Source organism: Pristiophorus japonicus, chromosome 28, assembly GCF_044704955.1.
Source record: "Pristiophorus japonicus isolate sPriJap1 chromosome 28, sPriJap1.hap1, whole genome shotgun sequence".
In the NCBI taxonomy this organism is placed as follows: domain Eukaryota; kingdom Metazoa; phylum Chordata; class Chondrichthyes; family Pristiophoridae; genus Pristiophorus; species Pristiophorus japonicus.
Window position 1 is genome coordinate 13489510 of NC_092004.1, and position 22264 is coordinate 13511773.

General features: G+C 44.6%; 1 protein-coding gene and 2 non-coding genes across 4 annotated transcripts in view; all 3 read left to right on the forward strand.

The window, feature by feature from the left end:
- LOC139239597 (zinc finger protein 664-like) overlaps positions 1–22264 on the forward strand; it is a 351778-nt gene that overhangs the window by 229743 nt on the left and 99771 nt on the right. The window lies entirely within an intron of this gene.
- trnan-guu (transfer RNA asparagine (anticodon GUU)) lies at positions 6890–6963 on the forward strand. Its single transcript has one exon. It is a non-coding gene; the product is annotated as a tRNA-Asn (tRNA).
- On the forward strand, positions 20576–20648 carry trnav-cac (transfer RNA valine (anticodon CAC)). The gene has a single exon. It is a non-coding gene; the product is annotated as a tRNA-Val (tRNA).

The window sequence follows — 22264 nt, forward strand, 5'->3', positions numbered from 1 at the left end:
ATTTCTTTCATTGTGCAAAAGATGACATTGGGTTAAGTAATGATGCTTTCCCGTGAAATAAAAACAAAAGCTCTGCAAAAAAACGGACGGTGACTGGCAAGTGAGCGCTGCTTCTGACTCCGAGTGGGAATGGGCGGGGATTTTAAAGCCGTTATCTTGAGGAACGTTCATATCGATAAACATCTCATATTCGTTGTGTAGAGCTCGTGGTGCAATGGTAACGCATCTCACTCGAGATGAGGACACTGCTATCGAAATCATGTCTGGGTTCCTGACCTTTGGGATAATTCCGGAATCAATATTTTCTTCACTGTGTCTTAATAACCAGACCCTTGCTCCAAGGTCTGTCTCACTGATTCCCCGGTATCAGGCAGAGATACGCCTGCTGCCCTCATTTATTTCATGTGACAGGACACAAAAGTTCAAAATCAACCTGCAAGGGGCCAAACACAGCCGCACCGAGTCAGGATGGCTGAGCAGTCGAAGGTGCTGTGTTTGGATTGCAATTGCATATGGAGGAGTGGGTTCAAATCCAATGTCTGACACTTTCTGCTTTTAATCATTGAGCGAAACTCATTGTTTGGCACCTCGACCAACTCTTTAAAAGTGGCATTCAGCAGTTCACCTGCTCGCTTAACATTTCCGGCTGACTTGGTGCTGAAAGTGGAGATGTTTCCGCAGTGTAGCGGTTAACACGTTCGCCTCACAAGCGAAAGCTCACTGGGCGGGAATATTTTCTGGAGCTTTCTCCTCATGCATGCTCAGAGGCGAGTTTGTTCTCCTGTGAAAAGTCATGAGATGATAAACATGTAAGGATTAGGGGCCGGAGTAGGCCATTCGGCCCCTCGAGCCTGGTCCACCATTCAAGAAGATCCTGGCAGTTCCTCGACAGCAAGTTTAAACATCTGGGGCGGAGCCAACAGGCGCCTGGCTACAATCAACGACAAAAACCCGCATTTGGCAGAAGCCCCGCTCGATGAATTGGGAGAGCATGAAACTCTTAATCTTAGGGTCGCGGGTTCGAGCCCCGCGTTGGGGCTTTTTGTTAACTGTTATCCTGCATTCACCGGAAAACATAATTAATTAACCGATGATCTTCATTTGCATAATTAAAGAAATGCTAACTGAATGAGAGTCAATAATTTAATAATTTGGGACAAACAAGTGAAAGACACCTGGTGCTGGTGGGCAGTTTTGTTGCCTTTGTCATTGATGCTTGATCTACAAGTCTAGTTATCAAATCGTGTGCTCAACCGTCAGTTACCTGTTACAAATCAGCGGAGGAGAAACTAGTTTGTTGCTGCCTTTGCCTGCACAATGAGTGCTGAGATTATCTGTGCAATATGCAGTCAGCAGGATGAATAAAAGCAACGCTTTTTGAAATGCAGGCAATGCAGGTTTTGCAATCAATAAAAAGTTGCATTTTCTTTTCATTCCAAGCATTTTACATTAATGCATTGCAATGCCAACACACTTTTTACCTGGCAAGACTGAAGTACAAGCTGTGATGAACAGTATGAAACAGAAACAGCTACTTGAGAACCCATAGCCTCGACAGTATCTGTGTGAATTGCTCTGCATCGATAATTAGCAGAGCGTAAAGTGGGGAAACTGACGGTGTGGATGAGAAAAGGCCGAGCCAAAGTGTAATGTTGGAGATGATCTTGTTTTTGAAAAATGTTTCAAAGAATTTGGCATCGTTGGTTCCATGGTGTAATGGTGAGCACTCTGGACATGAATCCAGCGATCTGAGTTTAAATCTCGGTGGAAACTGAATGCTTGCTAAAAATTTGGGACAAACAAGTGAGAGACACCTGGTGCTGGTGGGCAGTTTTGTTGCCTTTGTCATTGATGCTTGATCTACAAGTCTCGTTGTCAAATCCTGTGCTCTGTGTTAGCACAGTCCCGCATTGCTGAACTCTTTGCTTCAGCATGCAGTCTGAAGTTTGGATGAAATAACAGGAAGATTGAAGTTTGGATGGTAAAGAGACTGTTAGACAATGTGGTGCCTTCAGCCAGTGAGATGTGTAACTGGTCATTGTCTGGATGTTAAATATTTGAGTACCTTGTTACGGTGGGAATAATGGAAACTCAGGACTAAACGATTTGATGATGTCTGTATGTTCAGTATTTGAGTGTCACCTTGTTACTATTTAATGACAACTGCAGGTTAAACAAGCAACATTAAGTCTGCCTGTTAAAAGATTCAGAAAGCAGTTAGTCAGGATTGTATAAATGGAAAGACTAAGAGTTCAAAGGCTTTTTCAGTATAAAGATGAGAATTTTATGGACTGTCGAGACACAGACAGCAGAGACACTGGACATTCGGAAGGTGTGTGTCTCAGGCAGCCACGGAAATCGAAGCAAGCTGCCTTTGTGAAGTGTTCTCAGTAACATTCGCACTTGGTTTGTTTAGTATGAATGTTTAAATAAAAGACCCGATCCTGCCTTTACTACAACGGAGTGTGTGCGGGTAATTCGACGTTAAAAGCAACGAAGCGAAAAGAGCAAGACAGCCGTTTACAACATTTTGGTGATCACGACGTGATTTTCAAAATTTCTTTGGCTTATTTGAAGCCCCCGACATGAAGCAGAAAGTTGGCTGAGTTGTTGGAAGAAGTGTTTCCCACACATCAGTTCGAGGGGTGAGCATTCTCTTAGTTGTCGTGATTAAAGGGATCTTCAGTTAGTAATGGGAGGCTCAGGGGATATTTCAGTTGAGCTCCAGCCATTTCTTAATGAGTGGATTGAGTCGAAAGGGAGAACTGATGGGATAAGACAGGAAACAATGACAGGAGGATGGAGAGAGACACGGCAGTCCTTAGTGAAGAGTGTCCAGTTAAAAAAGATTAAAGTGTTTGGGTTAAAAAGTGATAAAAAGAGAAAAGCGTTAGTGTTGCAGTGTCTCATGCTGGGGATTCAAACGTTAGGAGAAGAGGCTGAGGCTCGAGATAGGGAAGTCTCAGAACTCAGAGAGCAGCTAACAGCAGTGAGTAAAGAAGTAGAGAATTGGTGATTTCAGGCACTCGGGGCAGCCAGGACTGTTGTGACACTGGATCATCATCTTGCTGATGAACAGATGCGTAATCAAGATCTAGAGAAAGGAATATCTAAGCTGCAGCAGATGGTGGTATTAGGTTGCCCACGGAGACAGCAATCGATAATGCTGGGTGGTATTCGGAGGATTCCCTGGGTCTGAGAGTTGAAAATCGGATTAAGGGACAGGGAGAATGGCTACGGTTCCCTTCCACAGCTCCTTTGTCTTCTCTGACTTCGGAGCCTCGAACCCGTGTGGTTCACGTGGCAACGTTAGGATCGGAGGCGGAGTACTTAAATGCCTCTTCGGTTACTCAGGCGCTTGACACCCCACAACATTACACAGGACCTTCCGGTAATGTGGAGAGTGGGGGAAGCACGCTCGAGCGGACAAGGCGAGAGCAGGATCATGATTTCTCTACTCCCTGTGGAGCTCGTGAAGATAACACGACCTTAAGTGGTTTTGGGGATACCTGGTATGAGCGAGGAGGGGTCAAGTTACAGGACATGAAAGCTATCCTTCGTGAAGTGGGCCCGCACCTCTTTAGGATCTTAATAAGTTTGCCCAGATGTGGTGTAATATTCTGGGATGGTGGCAGTCAGGGAACATATCAGAGAAACCGAGGGTTCACATGGTTCTGTGAGCTTTAGGGAATCACCGGGGAAAGGTAGTAGGTTTTGAAACAACTTCCAGGTCTCATGCTTGGTAGAATAATAGCTGCAATCTTTGTTACTCACTCAGGGCCACAGTTAATAAAGCGGCTTGCAGTATTACCAGGGGAAGGACCCAGGGAAACTGGGGAACGTATATTCCAGTTGTGTAAAGGTTTGGGAAGTAATTGGATTGATATCAGTCATTACGGGGATGGTACACATAGAGAGATCATTTTGACTCTCCTATCCCCGTCAGTAGTTCTGGAAGTAGATGCCTGGGGTGGGAATGATCGTTTTGATAAATGGTTGGCAAGGGTAGAAAGCTTGTATCAGGGAGCTGCAGGAATTTCAGTCATGGAAGTGAGACAGGGGTTACAGCGATGGAATGCAGAAGGGCCTGAGAGGATGAATCCCGCGAGGAGTCACATAAAAGGAGCAGGACAAGGTGGTGGCCGTCAGTTGATAGAGGGCAGGGATAGACTGGCTAAAGAATTAGAAAAGTGAAAAGAAAAGTTGAAGAATCAGGAAAGAGAAGCTGGAGACACAGACAGGAATGATACCTCGGTTTAGTTGCTGAGGTCGGGGGTAGATTCCGCAGGTGAGGGAGGATCCCTATAGGGATGCCGTGCCTCAACCACACATGTCGTTCCTTTAGGACCCTTACTTCAGGATAGGGGTGGCCATACCCTTATCGAGGCTTGTGTGGAAGGGCAGCGGGAAATGGACACAGGGTCAGCCGGACAAATGAAGGTGCTCCTGGAGGAAGGGGATTCCCCTCTTCAGAGACAGTTCCCCAACACCCCAGATACACGAGGAGCAGTTACTGAACAGTCAGAGATGAAAGCAGAGGGAGAAGCTTGTTCAGAAACATTTAAAGTTTCTGCAGGAATGGGCTGTCTCAGAACTGATGAGATGTTCAGTGAAAAGCTCAAATTTGGGAGTTACAAACATGATCTTTAAGGATGCGAAATAGAAGTTGGATTGTTGCAAATGTCGAGAGAGTGAATTACAGCAGTTCCGAAGGGTGAACTGAGAGAAGGACTGGGTCTCTCGACTGACTATTCAGCATTTCCGTCATCCTTCTCCCACAAAGCAGAGGAAATTGTTAAAACCTGGGCAGAGGGTAACAGACTTAGTCGAAGACACCGATTGTAAGTTTACATTTCTGAGTGTAAACAGCATGGAATTCAGTTGGAAACATCAAAAATTGAAAATTGACTTTTAAGTAAAAATGGCTATGGTGATCACAGACCAACGGACTTTACAATGGCATCCTGAGAATCTGAATCTACAACAACCCTACTTTGACCCGAAGCGTGCTGCTATTTGGAAGAAGGAAATACGGAAATGGAATACAACATTTCAACAGCTACAGAGTTTGAATCAAGCAATCGTTGTGGACATTAACCATCAAACTGCGGAAATCGTAAATGTACACACAACTTTGGACCAGATTGGACATGTAAGCTGGTGGGAGTCATTGTTGGGATGGAACCCGACGGCAACAGGCGTGATGAACACAATAATACACCCTGTCCTTATGCTGGTGCTGGTTCAGCTGGTCGTGCTGGTCATTTTGATTTACTGCGGATGGCGTGATGGAAAACAAGGACTACAAGTGGACAATGCTGTTGAACGAGCTCGAGCCACCATGCAAATGTATGTTACCCAGATAAGACCTGCAGAGAGGCGAGGAGAAGAAGTGGGGGAATGTGAGAGCACAGTCCCGCATTGCTGAACTCTTTGCTTCAGCACGCAGTCTGAAGTTTGGATTAAAAAACAGGAAGATTGAAGTTTGGATGGAAAGAGACTGTTAGACAATGTGGTGCCTTCAGCCATTGAAATGAGTAACTGGTCATTGTCTGTATGTTAAATATTTGATTGTACCTTTGATACTATTGAATGACATCTGTAGGTTAAACAAGCAATATTAAGTCTGTGTGTTAAACAATTCACAAACCCGTTTGCTGTGATTGTCTAAATGTAAAGAAATAAGAGTATAAAGATGAGACTCACACACGCAGACACCAGAGACACTGGACATTCGGAAGGTGTGTGTCTCAAGCAGCCACGGAAATCGAAGCAAGCTGCCTTTGTGAAGTGTTCTCAGTAACTTTCATACTTGGTTTGTTTGGTATGAATGTTTAAATAAAAGACCCGATCCTGCCTTTACTACAACGGAATGTGTGCGGGTAATTCGAGGTTAAAAGCAACGAAGCAAAAAGAGCAAGACAGCCGTTTACAACATTTTGTAACAGGTAACTGATGGTTGAGCACACGATTTGATAACTAGATTTGTAGATCAAGCATCAATGACAAAGGCAACAAAACTGCCCACCAGCACCAGGTGTCTTTCACTTGTTTGTCCCAAATTTTCAGCAGCTGGGACAACAAGGAATCAGGTTCCACCGAGATTTGAACTCAGATCAGAGTGCTCACCATTACACTATGGAACTAACCATGGTAAAATATTTGAAACATTTCTCAAAAACAACAAAATCATCTCCAACAGTACACTTTGGCTCGGCCTTTTCTCATCCACACCATCAGTTTCCTCTCTTTGCTCTCTGCTAATTATCGATGCAGAGCAATTCACACAGATGCCATCGAGGCTATGGTTTTACAAGTAGCTGTTTCTGTTTCACACTGTTCATCACAGCTTGTACTTCAGTCTTGCCAGGTAAAAAGTGCGTTGGCATTGCAATGTATTGATATAAAATGCTTGGCATGGAAAGAAAATGCAAAGTTTTGTCCAGTTAGCGAGTAGGTGACGAGGTTTGGGGTTGATGTGCGTCGCTTTCAATCTTTGAAATTTCACCAAGCAAAGAAACGGAGAATTGAACTGTCCCTGTTAGCATTGTGTTTGCGTTTAATCACAGCAATATCCGCAGTCAGGACCTGAAAAGGAATTAATACCTAATACCGGCTTCGGGACTATCAGAAAACTTCGTCACAGACAAGGCACCGGAAGGCTGGAAGGTAGATCACACCGGTTGTGGGAGAGCTGGTTGGTGGTGACATGGAAGTGTCTGCAGTGTGTGGGACCAGACTGCTTCCACACATCCACAATGAATGTCCCACCCTTTACTTGGGAAAAGTACAACTGAGAGTGGACAAGTTTCATCCCGGTCAGAGCAATCTGAAGCTTTAACTGACTGACACCCTGGTTTGGGATGTCTTGCAGTGTGTAATTGCGTCAGTCTCTGTGGCGCAATGGGTTAGCGTTTTCGGCTGTTAACCGAAAGGTTGGTGGTTCGAGCCCACCCAGGGACGAAGCATTTAACTGTTTTTCCCCGTGGATTCGGTGCTGCATGATTCCAGGTTGTCATTGTGCGTTTTGGCTGCGCGAATATATTCCACAAACATTGCCAGCTGTGCTGTTATCCAGTGAGTTCCCACTCCAATACTTTTATGAGCATTCAGTTTGAGTGTATACAGAACTGAACAGAGATATCAGAAAATTTAACAAGGTTGTGGGACATTGTTTTTTGTTAATATTGAACCACTATTATGAATAAATCCATTTCTTCAAATATTTGATTGAACATGTTTTCAAAATGTTTCCACGCAGTTTTGAACCAGGGACATTTCGCGTGTGAGGTGAATCTAATAACCACTACATTACGAAAACACTACAGCAATGTTCGGAACATCACCAGAGCTTTAACCTGCACAGCTGGCCTCGACTTCAGGACCTGGTTTTATGAGAATAGAGTGATGGTGCTATATTTAGGAAGGCTGTGAGTGTGGCAGGAATTGATCTAGTGTTTCCCAGACTTTACACATAGGAACAGGAGGTGGCAATTTAGCAGCGAGTGGTTAGGATCTGGAATGCACGGCTTGAAAGGATGGTGGAGGCAGACTCAATCTTATCTTTCAAACGGGAGCTGGATCAGTGTCTGAAGGAAAAACAATTGCAGGGCTACGGGGAAAGGGCGGGGGAGTGGGACTCGCTGAGAGCCGGCATGGGCTCGACGGGCCGAATGGCCTTCCGTGCTGTAACCATTCCATGATTCTATAAGTTAGTGGCACATTTCATAGTGTGGGTGGAAGCAGAACACTGCAAAGGGACATGGATTGAGTCGGCAAAACTAGAGGCATCTGATTCAGGAGATTCGGGGGGCGCGGAAATTCGGAAGTTTAATGACTTTGAAAGGAACATTTTTGTTTTGTGCAGTTACGGTCAGAGAAATGTTTGTGAAAGGAATTTTTTGAACAGAGGAATGCAGCATTTAATCTTCTGCCTTAACACTTCTTCCTGGGTGTCGGGGTCACATTTCTTTTCGAGGTTATTCTTCTCAAAAATCAGTGAGATGTAGTCCTTCAGACTAGGGGGATCAAGGGCTATGGCGAGAAAGCAGGAATGGGGTATTGAAGTTGCATGTTCAGCCATGAACTCATTGAATGGTGGTGCAGGCTCAAAGAGCCGAATGGCCTACCCCTGCACCTATTTGCTATGTTTTCTATGTTTCTTGAATTTATATAATTTCTTTGGTGTTTCACAATAACCAGACCTTTGCTCTAAAGTCTTTCTCACTGTTTGCCCAGTCTCCTGTTGATGTTACCAGCAATGAACATTTTGAACCAGATACCGAAAACACACTGTGCAAATTGGGACATGCTTTAACAGTTAACGTGGGGCTCGAACCCCCAAATTCGAGATTAAGATTCTCATGCTCGACCGATTGATCTCACGGGGCTTCTACCAAATAGACGTTTTTGTCACTGATTGCAGCCAGGCGCCTGTTGGCTCCACCCCAGATGTTTAAACTTGCTGTCGAGGAACTGTCAGGATCTTCTTGAATGGTGGACCAGGCTCGAGGGGCCGAATGGCCTACTCCGGCCCCTAATCCTTACATGTTTATGACCTTATGAGCTTTCACAGGAGAACAAACTCGCCCCTGAGCATGCATGAGGAGAAAGCTCCAGAAAATATTCCCACCCGGTGAGCTTTCGCATGTGAGGCGAACGTGTTAACCGCTACACTGCGGAAACATCTCCACTTTCAGCACCCGGTCAGACGGAAATGTTAAGCGAGCAAGTGAACTGCTGAATCTCACTTTGAAGGAGTTGATCATGGTGTCAAACAATGAGTTTCACTTAATGATTAAAAATAAGAAATGTCAGATTTAAACACAGACCTCGAGAGAAGACTGCAACCTGAACACAATACCTGAGACCGCTCGGCCATCCTGACTATTTAATGCTGTATGTGGCCATCTGCAGGTTGATTTTGAACTTTTGTATCCTGAAACATGTAATAAATGAGGGCAGCAGGCGTATCTCTGTCTGACACCGGGGAAACAGTGAGACAAACCTTGGAGCAAGGGTCTGGTTATTGACAAACAGCAAAGAATATATTAATTCTGGAAGAACAATATCTAAAAGTACAGTAACCCTGATGTGATTTAAACACGCTACCTTCGGAACTGAAATCACTCACGCTACAATTGCGACACGAGATCTACATCATAAGACTCAGATGTTCGTCTATATGAAGGTGTCACAATACAAGGAGCTTTAAAATCTCCGCTCATTCCCACCTGGTGTCAGAAGCAGCGCTCACCTCCCAGTCACTGTATGGTTTTTTCTAAAACTTTTGTGTTGCTTTCACGGGAAAGCATCATTAATTAAACCCTCACCTTCTTTTGCACAATGAAAGAAATGCTAACTGAGGGACAGTCGATACTTCAATCATTTGTCCTGTGCTTTGGGGAGCGGGCAGGGAAGTGTACCTGAGTCCATGATCGGATCAGCCATGATCGTATTAAATGGCGAAGCAGGCTTGAGGGGCGTATGGCCGACTCCTGCTCCTATTTCTTATGTTCTTATTTTATTCTGCATGTTGACCCATTTTACACACTGTATTCTAGGATCTGGTTCAAAATCTTCATTGCCGATGACATCAGAAATCTGGGGCAACTTTTGTCAAATTTAACAGCACCGGTTATTCTGACCATGCACAGAAAATAGAATCAGTAGTGAAGATAAAAGCGCATGGTGCTCATTTTCAGATTCAACGCAGTAGGATTTCAAATAAAGTTCAAGAATTTTACAGTGAAAAGATTTGGAAGAGTTATTGCATTTGTGTCTTTAATTAAACTTTGTGGCGTCTGACTCCCGTTCATGCCTCTGCTGAATAAGAAAGGAGGGTTTGACGTTGACCAGAATGCACTGCCCCTGATATTTGTGAGCTCATCCTTTATATTCAGTGGTCTCTCGCCCTTTGATGGGCTGCAGTGTGGCGGATATCACGTTGGTCTCACACGCGAAATGTCCCCGGTGGATCCGTTTTCTCTCACTGAAAGTTATCTATGTATTGAAGTGAAATAAAGAGCACTTAAGGAATAAGGGATCACTTTTGCCAGGAGAATAAATAGCAAATAAAAACAGCAAATGCTGGAAATCTCAGCAGGTCAGACACTATTTGACAGGAGACGAAACTCGCCTCTAATTGTTCCTTTAGAGCAAGTTTAAACATAATGCTCCTTCCCGGGATCGAACCTCATACCTTTAATGTGTAATGCAAACGTGATAAGCACACGTGATAACCACTACACTACAGAAACCTCTGGCACAGCTGGCACAACAGAGTGGAGCTGACCAGTGAGCTCCCTCTGTGCTGATCGGGAATGTGTTGGCTCACCTGAAACAACTTCTGTCCCACACTGAAAGTTCTCAATCCTTCTCCTCCACTGCCCTTTACAGAAATGTCACGGGTCACCCAGCCACCGTGTTCACTTCCACATCCTCACACTGGGGCCACAGAGGCTCCTACCGTTTCCCCGCGATCAGCGAATTCGCCCAGTTTACAAAATTAAACCCGGAACACGTGCCTGGCAAAGGGCAGGAGAAGCCAGATCGTCTGTAATATCGGTCTATCACAGAAAGAATTGGTATTCATGGTGATTACAGCAATTATTGATCGTCTCACCGAACTCAATTATTTTTATGCGATGAATTGATCGACAATTGAAAGCAGGTTAGTGCGCCGGATCTGAACCCCTCAACCACCAGGGAACAGTTATGATACATGTAGATATATTTATATATATTTATATATGAACCTGACTATCAACGGCTAGCTATCTAGACCTCATGGCGCAACGGTAGTGCGTCTAACTTTGAGTGAGAGAAATTGCTCCACAGTGACACTCATTTCATCTTTTGTTCCCTTTTAAACACTAGAAACTGAGACAGGGGGAATAAATAGAGAAATAAAAGCACAGGGATAAAGACAAGAGGAAGAGAGAAGGGGAAAGATACTGTCCCCACCCAGAACTAATGCAGAAACCCTTCTGCTGCACTCGGGGTGGCCACCCGCAGCCTGGATACACTAACGGGAGAACACCAGCGGCAGGTCGGGGCCATAAAAGGAACGGCGAGCGGCCCTGGGAGCAGCTTGGAGGTCCCGGGAGACTACTCCAGGGAGCAGCGCGAGCTGGTGCAGGAGGGCAGCGGCAGCGAAGAGTGACGTCATCAAGGTGCAGGTCTGTGATTGGAGCGTGGGCAGATACAGCAGGAGCAGTGAGACCGGGGCGAAGGAGTGGCGAGAGACTGTGGAGGGATGTGTTCAGGGCCCAGGGGAGGCATGAGTTCGGGGCCAGTGGCCCAGGGGCAGCACGGGCCAGCCCACACTGCGATATGTGTGTGCACTAGGTCCGTGCAGCAGAGCTGATCTCCAGTCGACCTGCTTAACCCTTGCCACTGGACCAAGACCTCGCTCTGTCAAGCCCGTTTGATGGCTGGGGTGCAACGGCCATCACAACTAAAAAAAATCCACGCACAGGCATCTTCCACCCTTCGGGTTGTAGTTCGGATCTTTCATTGAAACACCTGTGAACTCATCCTTTTTCGGCTTGGAAGCAAGTCATTCTCGTTTCAAGGGACCAACTATGATGATGATGATGATGGATACATTAACGTCCCAACAGCTCATTGACTGCAGGAGTGGGACCGTGCGGCGCTTCAGAAAACATGTCGAAAAGGCAAAGTCACTGATTCCGTCTCATGTGCTCCTCCGATCAAGAATAACAACACACACTAAAAATGTTTCAATAATGGTTACATTTAACTCCGTGCAGCCTCTACAGTCCAAAGACACCACAATGGTAGTGCGAATACATTCTTCCCATCAAAGTTCTATTTGTGCTACTTTGTTGTGGCAACTCTTGATTGAAGTCACCAAGATATCCCTTGAGATATAGGGTAAAACTCATGCTTTTCCTTTGGCAATGCTTTTAATAATCTGAGAAGATTTGACTGGAGGTTTATTAACAGATAGCACTTCGTAAGGCCTTTATCTCCATATTTGCTAAGCAGTTTGCTCGTTGGTCTAGGTGTATGATTCTCACTTTGGGGTTGTTATTTGAAATTTGCGAGAAATCCCGGGCGAGCCATTCTTTTGCCGTGAATTTTGAATTTGCATTGAACTATTGCAAAGAAGCACTTGCAGTTCTGCAGCGTCTGTCAGGAGCTCATAACGCCCCAAAGCGCTTTACAGCCGTTGAGTTACCTTTGAAATGTTGTCACGTGAGTAAAGATGTGCCCAAATCACCCCACACGCACCTCAACTCTTTGTGAAGGAGTTCATAGAATCATTGAAGTTTACAGCACGGAAGGAGGCCAATTCGCCCCATCGTGTCCACGCCGGCCAACAAGAGGCTATCCAGCCTAATCCCACTTTCCAGCTCTAGGTCCATAACCCTGCAGGTTACAGCACTTCAGGTCACATCCAAGCACTTGTTAAATGTGGTGAGTGTTTCTGCCTCTACCACCCTTTCAGGCAGTGAGTTCCAGATCCCCACAACACTCTGCGTGCAGAAATAAATAGGTGCAGGCAAAGGCCATTCGACCCTTCGAGCCGCATGAATGAAACAGTTAATTCAGAGACCATGGTCCAGAACTTAAAGAAGGGTAACTTTGAAGGTATGAGGCATGAATTGGCTAGGATAGATTGGCGAATGATACTTAAGGGGTTGACAGTGGATGGGCAATGGCAGACATTTAAAGACCGCATGGATGAACTGCAACAATTGTACATCCCTGTCTGGTGTAAAAATAAAAAAGGGAAGGTGGCTCAACCGTGGCTATCAACGGAAATCAGGGATAGTATTAAAGCCAAGGAAGTGGCATACAAATTGGCCAGAAATAACAGCGAACCCGGGGACTGGGAGACATTTGGAACTTAGCAAAGGAGGACAAAGGGTTTGATTAGGGCAGGGAAAATAGAGTATGAGAGGAAGCTTGCAGGGAACATTAAAATGGACTGCAAAAGCTTCTATAGATATGTAAAGAAAAAAAGGTTAGTAAAGACAAACGTAGGTCCCCTGCAGTCAGAATCAGGGGAAGTCATAACTGGGAACAAAGAAATGGCAGACCAATTGAACAAGTATTTTGGTTCGGTATTCACTCAGGACGACACAAACAATCTTCCGGATATAAAAGCGGTCAGAGGTTCTAGTAAGAAGGAGGAACTGAGGGAAATCCTTATTAGTCGGGAAATTGTGTTGGGGAAACTGATGGGATTGAAGGCCGATATATCCCCAGGCCTGATGGTCTGCATCCCAGAGTACTTAAGGAAGTGGCCTTGGAAATAGCGGATGCATTGACAGTCATTTTCCAACACTCCATAGATTCTGGATCAGTTCCTATGGAGTGGAGGATAGACAATGTAACCCCACTTTTTAAAAAATAAGGGAGAGAGAAAGCAGGGAATTATAGACCGGTCAGCCTGACATCAGTAGTGGTGAAATTGATGGAATGAATTATTAAGGATGTCATAGCAGCGCATTTGGAAAGAGGTGACATGATAGGTCCAAGTCAGCATGGATTTGTGAAAGGGAAATCATGCTTGACAAATCTTCTGGAATTTGTTGAGGATGTTTCCAGTAGAGTGGACAAGGGAGAACCAGTTGATGTGGTGTATTTGGACTTTCAGAAGGCTTTCGACAAAGTCCCACACAAGAGATTAGTGTGCAAATGTAATGCACATGGGATTGGGGGTAGTGTGCTGACGTAGATTGAAAATTAGTTGGCAGACAGGGAGCAAAGATTAGGAGTAAATGGGCACTTTTCAGAATGGCAGGCAGTGACTAGTGGGGTACCGCAAGGGCCCTAGCTGTTTACATTGTACATTAATGATTTAGACGAGGGGACTAAATGTACTGTCTCCAAATTTGCAGATGACACTAAGTTAGGTGGCAGTGTGAGCTGCGAAGAGGATGCTATGAGGCTGCAGAGTGACTTGGATAGGTTAGGTGAGTGGGCAAATGCATGGCAGATGAAGTATAATGTGGATAAATGTGATGTTATCCACTTCGGTTGAAAAACCGAGAGACAGACTATTATCTGAATGGTGACAGATTAGGAAAAGGGGAGGTGCAACGAGACCTGGGTGTCATGGTACATCAGTCATTGAAGGTTGGCATGCAGGTACAGCAGGCGGTTAAGAAAGCAAATGGCATGTTGGCCATCATCGCGAGGGAATTTGAGTATAGGGGCAGGGAGGTGTTACTACAGTTGTACAGGGCCTTGGTGAGGCCACACCTGGAGTATTGTGTACAGTTTTGGTCTCCTAACTTGAAGAAGGACGTTCTTGCTATTGAGGGAGTGCAGCGAAGGTTCACCAGACTGATTCCCGGGATGGTGGGACTGACATATCAAGAAAGACTGGATTCACTGGAGTTTAGACAAATGAGAGGGGATCTCATAGAAATGTTTAAACTTCTGGCGGGTTTAGACAGGTTAGATGCAGGAAGAATGTTCCCAATGTTGGGGAAGTCCAGAACCAGGAGTCACAGTCTAAGGATAAGGGGTAAGCCATTTAGGACCGTGACTAGGAGAAACTTCTTCACCCAGAGAGTGGTGAACCTGTGGAATTCTCTACCACAGGAAGTTGTTGAGACAAATTCACTCAATATAGTCAAAAAGGAGTTAGACGTAGCCCTTACTACTCGGGGGATCAAGGGGTATGGCGAGAAAGAAGGAATGGGGTACTGAAGTTGCATGTTCAACCATAAACTCATTGAATGGTGTGCAGGCTCGAAGGGCCGAATGGCCAACTCCTGCAACTATTTTCTATGTTTCTACATTCCAATCAGATCGTGGCTGATCATTCACCTCAGTACCCCTTTCCTACTTTCTCTTCATACCCCTTGAGCCCTTTAGCCATAAAGGCCACAGCTAATTCCATCTGGAATATATCAAATGAACTGGCATCAACAACTCTCTGCGGCAGAGAATTCCACAGGTTAACAACTCTCTGAGTGAAGAAGTTTCTCCTCATCTCGGTCCTAAATGGCTTACCCCTTATCCCTTAGACTCTGACCCCTGGTTCTGGACTTCCCCAACATCGGGCACATTCTTCCTCCCTCTAACCTGTCCAGTCCCATCAGAATTTTATATGTTTCTTTGAGATCCCCTCTTATTCTTCTAAACTCCGGTGAATACAGGCCCAGTCAATCCAGTCTCTCCTCATATGTCAGTCCTGCCATCCAGGGAATCAGTCTCGTGAACCTTCGCTGCACTCTCTCAGTAGCAAGAACATCCTTCCTCAGATTAGGAGACCAAAACTGAACACGATATTCCAGGTGAGGCCTCACCAAGGCCCTGTACAACTGCAGTCAGACCTTCCTGCTCCAATACTCAAATCCCCCAGCTATGAAGGCCAACATGCCATTTGCCTTCTTCACCGCCTGCTGTACCTGCATGCCAACTTTCAATGACTGATGTACCATGACAGCCAGGTCTCGTTGCACCTTCCCTTTTCCTAATCTGCCGCCATTCAGATAATAATCTGCCTTCACGTTTTTGCCACCAAAGTGGATAACATCACATTTATCCACATTATAGTGCATCTGCCATGTATTTGCCCACTCACCTAACCTTTCTAAGTCACTCTTCAGCCTCTTAGCATCCTCTTCACAGCTCACATTGTCACGCAGCTTAGAGTCACCTGCAAACTTGGAGATATAACACTCAATTCCTTCATCAAAATCATTGATGTATATTGTAAATAGCTGAGGTCCCAGCACTGAGCCCCGCAGCACCCCACTAGTCACTTCCTGTCATTCTGAGAAGGACCCATTTATCCCGACTCTCTGCTACCTGTCTGCCAACCAGTTCTCTATCCATGTCAATACATTACCCCCAATACCATGTGCTTTAATTTTGCACACTAATCTCTTGTGTGGGACCTTGTCAAAGGCCTTTTGAAAGTCCAAATACATTACATCCACTGGTTTTCCCTTTTCCACTCTCCGAGTTCCATCCTCAAAAAATTCTAGAAGATTTGTCAAGCATGATTTCCCTTTCCTAAATCCATGCTCACTTGGACTGATTTTGTCACTGCTTTCCAAATGCTTTGCTATTTCATCCATAATAATTGATTCCAGAATTTTCCCCACTTCTGATGTCAGGCTAACCGGTCGATAATTACTCGTTTTCTCTTTTCCTTCTTTTTAAAAAAGTGGTGTTATATTAGCTACCCTCCAGTCCATAGGAACTGATCCAGAATCGATAGACTGTTCGAAAATGATCACCAATGCATCCACTATTTCGAGGGTTACTTCCTTAACTACTCTGGGATGCAGACTATCTGGCCCTGGGATTTATCAGCCTTCAATCCCAACAATTTCCTCAACACAATTTCCTGACTAATAAAGATTTCCTTCAGTTCCTCCTTCTCGCTGGACCCTCGGTCTCTGAGTACATTAGGAAGGTTATTTGTGTCTTCCTTCGTGAAGACAGAACCAAAGTATCTGTTTAGCTGGTCCGCCATTTCTTTGTTCCCCATTATAAATTCACCTGAATCTGACTGCAAGTGACCGACGTTTGTCTTCACTAATCTTTTTCTCTTCACATATCGACAGAAGCTTTCGCAGTCAGTTTTTATGTTCCCAGCAATCTTCCTCTCATACTCTATTTTCCCACTCCTTATTAAACCCTTTGTCCTCCTCTACCGAATTCTAAATTTCTTCCAGTCCTCAGGTTTGCTGCTTTTTCAGGCAAATTTATAGGTCTCTTCCTTGCATTTAACACTATCCCTAATTTCCCTTATTAGCCATGGTTGAGCCACCTTCCCCGTTTTATTTTTTCTCCAGACAGGGATGTACAATTGTTGAAGTTCATCCATGTGATCTTTAAATGTTTGCCATTGCCTATCCAGCGTCAACCTTTTATGTCTCATTTGCCAGTCTATTCTAGCCAATTCACATCTCATGCAATCGAAGTTACCTTTCCTCAATTTCAGGTCCCGAGTCTCTGAATTAAATGTTTCAATCTCCATCTTAATAAAGAATTCTACCCTATTATGGTCACTCTTCTCCAAGGGGCCTCGCACAACAAGATTGCTAATTAGTCCTTTTTCATTATACATCACCGAGTCTAGGATAGCCAGCCCTCAAGTTGGTTCCTCGACATATTTGTCTAGAAAACCATCCCTAATACACTCCAGGAAATCCTCCTCCACCGTATTTCTATCAGTTTGGTTAGCCCAATCTATATGTATATTAAAGTCGCCCATGATATCTGCTGTATCTTTATTGCACGCAGCCATAATTTCTTGTTTGATACTGTCCCCAAACTCACTACTACTGTTTGGTGGTCTGTGCACAACTCCCACTCGTGTTTTCTGCCCTTTGGTATTCTTCAGCTCTATCCATACAGAGTCCACACCATCCAAGCTAATGTCCTTCCTTAATATTGCGTTAATTTCCTCTTTAACCAGCATCGTTCCCCGACCTCCTTTTCCTTTCTGTCTATCCTTCTTGAATGTTGAATTCCTCAGGATGTTGAGTTCCCAGCCTTGGTCACCCTGGAGCCATGTCTCTGGAATCCCAATTATAACATATTCGTGAATTGCTGCCTCTGAGTGAATTCATCCACATTATTACGAATAATCCTCGCATTGAGGCACAGAGACTTCAGGCTTGTCTTTTTAATACACTTTGTCCCTTTCGAATTTTGCTGTAATGTGGCCCTTTTTGATTTTTGCCTTGTGTTTCTCCGTCCTCCACTTTTACTTTTCTTCTTTCTATCTTTTGTTTCTGCCCCCATTTTACTTCTTTCTATCTCCCTGCATAGGTTCCCATCCCCCTGCCATATTAGTTTAACCCCTCCCCAACAGCACGTGCAAACATTCCCCTAGACATTGTTTCCGGTCCTGACCAGGTGCAGACCGTCCGATTTGTACTGGTCCCACCTCCCCCAGAATCGGTTCCAATGTCCCAGGAATTTGAATCTCACCCTCCTGCACTACTCATCAAACCATATATTCATCTGAGCTATCCTGCATTTCCTATTCTGACTAGCTCGTGGCACTGGTAGCAATTCTGAGATTACTACCTTTTAATTTAATTCCTAGCTCCCTAAACTCAGCTTGGAGGACCTCATCCCGTTTTCCCCGATATCATTGGTACCCATATATACCACGACAGCTGGCTATTCACCCACCCCCTCCAGAATGCGCTGCAGCCACTCCGAGACATCCTTGACCTTTGCACCAGGGAGGCAACATACCATTCTGGAGTCTCGATTGCAGCCGCAGAAACATCTCTCTATTCCCCTTACAATAGAATCCCCTATCACTATAGTTCTCCCACTCTTTTTCCTGCCCTCCTGTGCAGCAGAGCCACCCATGGTGCCATGGACTTGGCTGCTGCTGCCTTCCCCTGATGAGTCATCTCCCCCAACAGTACCCAAAGTGGTGTATCTGTTTTGCAGGGGGATGACCGCAGGGGACTCCTGCACTGTCTTCCTTCCACTGCTCTTCCTGATGTTTATCCATTCCCTCTCTGCCTGAGTAACCTTTACTTACGTGTGATCAACTCACTAACCGTGCCATTCACGACATCCTCAGCATTGCGGATGCTCCAGAGTGAATCCGTGCGCAGCTCCAGTGCCACATTGTGGCCTGTCAGGAGCTGCAGATGGATACACTTGCTGCACATATAGTCATCCGGGACACTGGAAGCGTCCCTGACTTCCCACATAGCACAGGGGGAGCATGGCATGTGTCCGAGCTCTCCTGCTATGACTTAACCATTAGACTTACTGAATTTGGCAACAATTCCAAAGTTTCCTTGCTGCTAAGAACAAGAAGAAATCAAAGAAACAGAAAACTACTCACCACTCAACCAGCCAATCACTTACCCTCTTGGCTGTGACTTCACCCTTTGATTACTTGTGACTTCTTTTTTACTTTTGACCCTGCACCAGCTGTAGCTCGCTGCTCGCTGCTGCTCCAGCCGCTGCTCCTCCGACTGCCGCCAATCCCCGGACTCCCGCTGGGGCTTTATAGGCCGCTGCTCACACCTCCACCGGTCACTGCTCCTCCCACTTTTGGAAACAAATAATTCAGTCAGGCAGAGTCTGCATAGATTTATGAAAGGGAAGTCATGTTTGACAAATTTGCTGGAATTCTTTGAGGGTGTAATGAACAGGGTGGATAAAGGGGAACCAGTGGATGTGGTGTATTTGGACTTCCAGAAGGCATTTTGACAAGGTACCACATAAACGATTAATGCACAAGATAAAAGTTCCCGGGGTTCGGGGTAATATATTAGCATGGAGAGAGGATTGGCTATCTAACAGAAAACAGAGAGTCGGGATAAATTGTTCATTCTCTGGTTGGCAATCAGTAACTAGTGGGGTGCTGCAGGGCTCAGTGCTGGGACCCCAATCTTTACAATCTATATTGGATGAAGGGACCGAATGTAATGTAGCCAAGTTTGCTGATGATACAAAGATGGGAGGAAAAGCAATGTGTGAGGAGGACACAAAAAATCTGCAAAAGACATAGCCAGGTTAAGTGAGTGGTCAAAAATTTGGCAGATGGTGTATAATGTTGGAAAGTGCAAGGTTATGCATTTTGGCAGAAAAAATTAAAGAACAAGTTATTAGTTAAAAGGAGAAAAATTGCACAGTGCTGCAGTACAGCAGGAGCTGCGCGTACTTGTGCATGAAACACAAAAGGTTAGGATGCAGGTAAAGCAAGTGATCAGGAAGGCCAATGGAAACTTGGAATTTATTGCAAAGGGGATGGAGTATAAAACAAAGAAGTCTTGCTGCAGCTATACAGGGTATTGGTGAGGCCAGACCTCGAACACTGCGTGCAGTTTTGGTTTCCATATTTAAGAAAGGATATAGATGCTTTGGAGGCAGTTCAGAGAATTTTCACTAGTTTGATTCCGGAGATGAGGGGGCTAACTTATTAGAAAAGGTTGAGTAGGTTGTGCCTCTACTCATTGGAATTCAGAAGATTGACAGGTGATCTTATGGAAACGTGTAAGATTATGAGGGGGCTTGACAAGGTGGATGCAGAGAGGATGTTTCTGCATACTAACCTTTTGTGTTTCATGTACAAGGGCCCCCAGGTCCCTCTGCACCGCAGCATTTCTTAATCTCTCCCCATTTAAATAATGATTTGCTTTTTTATTATTGCTACCACAGTGGATAACCTCATATTTCCCACATTATACTCCATCTGACAAATTTCTGCCCACTCACTGAGCCTATCAATATCGCTTTGCAGATTGTTTGCGTCCTCCTCACAACTTGCTTTCCCACCATATCTTTGTATCATCAGCAAACTTGGCGACATTACAAACATGCAGAGCACAGAACAAATTATTGACGTATTGACTCTCCCTCAGTTAGTATTTCTTTCATTGTGCAAAAGAAAATTATCGAATCATTAATTATGTTATCCCACGAAAGCAAAATAAAAGTTTAATGAAAATAATTGGCACATTTGAAAGGAACATTTTTGTTTTGTGCCGTTTCGGTCAGAGAAATGTTTGTGAAAGGAATTTTTTCAGAAAAAGGGATTCAGCATTTCAGCTTGTTGCTGAACACTTCTCTCTGGGCACTGCACTAGGCAGCAGTTTCCGTAGTGTAGCGGTTATCACGTTCGCCTCACACACGAAAGGTCCCCGGTTCAATCCCGGGCGGAAACATTATTTTTGAAACAAAAACTGGTTTTAAATGTTCATTGCTCATGCAACAATGGCCTCCTTCTGTGCTGTAAACTTCTCTGATTCCATGAAGAACATTTAAAACAAGTCTCCTAAAATACAGACTGTGTAAAATCAGAAAGGGAATAAAACTTCCTCAAAGATTAAAGTTTCACAAATTATTAAAATTAGTTGTTGAAGTTTCGACTGACCCTCAGTGATCATGTTAGCATTTCTTTCATTCTGCTCAACAATGCTATCGGTTAATACCAGCAGATCAAAGCTGCATTTCAAACCCGGAAACAATTGATTCATTATTCACCCTTCCCAGTTCCAGTGCACAGAGGGTTATTTATACTCCATCCCAGAAACTTAAGTCCAACTTCTGACATTCCTTATTTCTAATTACCAACTCATTTGTTTTGACACCACTCTGAAGTGCTTTGGGTCATCTATGTAATTTAGTTAAATTACTTCATTTTAATTAAAAACGGTGGTAGCAAAATTACTTCACTAACTGGGAATTGAACCCTGGAAGCTGAAGGGATCGGAATGGTTTTGTGAAGCATTTAAAGATGCTCTCTCAATATCTCACACTGCTAATTTAAAAACACGGTTACGATTTGTTTCAGTGTGAAAGAAGGGGATTGCAATGACAACAAAAACACCAGGCAGTGACTGAATTAAGACCAATTCAAACTTTTCACAAAGTTGCTATCACGAAGTAACAGCTGAGCGAAAGTTGGCACTGACCAATGGGTACAAACATCGCATTATAACCGATGAGCTCACAAATATCAGGAGTAGTGCAGTCTGGTCAATATCAAACCCCTCCTTCCTTATTCAACAGAGACATGAACGGCAGACAGACGCCACAAAGTTTAATTAAAGACCGAAGTACAAGTCACATTTAATTTCCAAATCCTTTCACCATAAAATTCCTTCACTTTATTTCAAATCTTACTGCGTTGATTCTGAAAATGAGCACCATGTGATTTGACCTTCAATACTGATTCTATTATTTGTGCACGGTAGAATTACCGCTCCAGTTTTAAGCCCAATTTGACAAAAGTTTCCCCAGATTCCTGGTGTCGTCAGCAATTAATATTTTGTACCAGACTCCTAAAATAGTGTTTTTTCACATGAGTTCACAGGATCAAGGTGTCACTGGCAAGGCCAGAATTTATTGCCCAACCTTAATTGCCCTTGAGAAGCTGGTGGTTGTTGTGTATCTGTAAAGCATGCACTCCCATGTTCCACCACCAGGGAGCTCATCCCTTGAAGTCCCAAGGGATCCCAGCATCCCTTTGGAGCACTGTATATAAGCCGGCCCCCAAGGCATGTACCTCACTCTAGAGTGTCTTATTAAAGACTGAGGTCACTGTTACTTTAACCTCCCTGTGTGCAGCCTCATCTGTTTTAGGAACACATTAACTGGCGACGAGAATACGAATCCAACGCAAGGATGCAGCAAACTGCGGGCATCCTGGAGAAGTTCTCGGAGGGTGAGGACTGGGAAGCCGATGTCGAACGGCTAGACCAGTACTTTGTAGCCAACGAGCTGGATGGAGAAGGAAGCGCTGCAAAAAGGAGGGCGGTCCTCCTCACAGTCTGTGGGG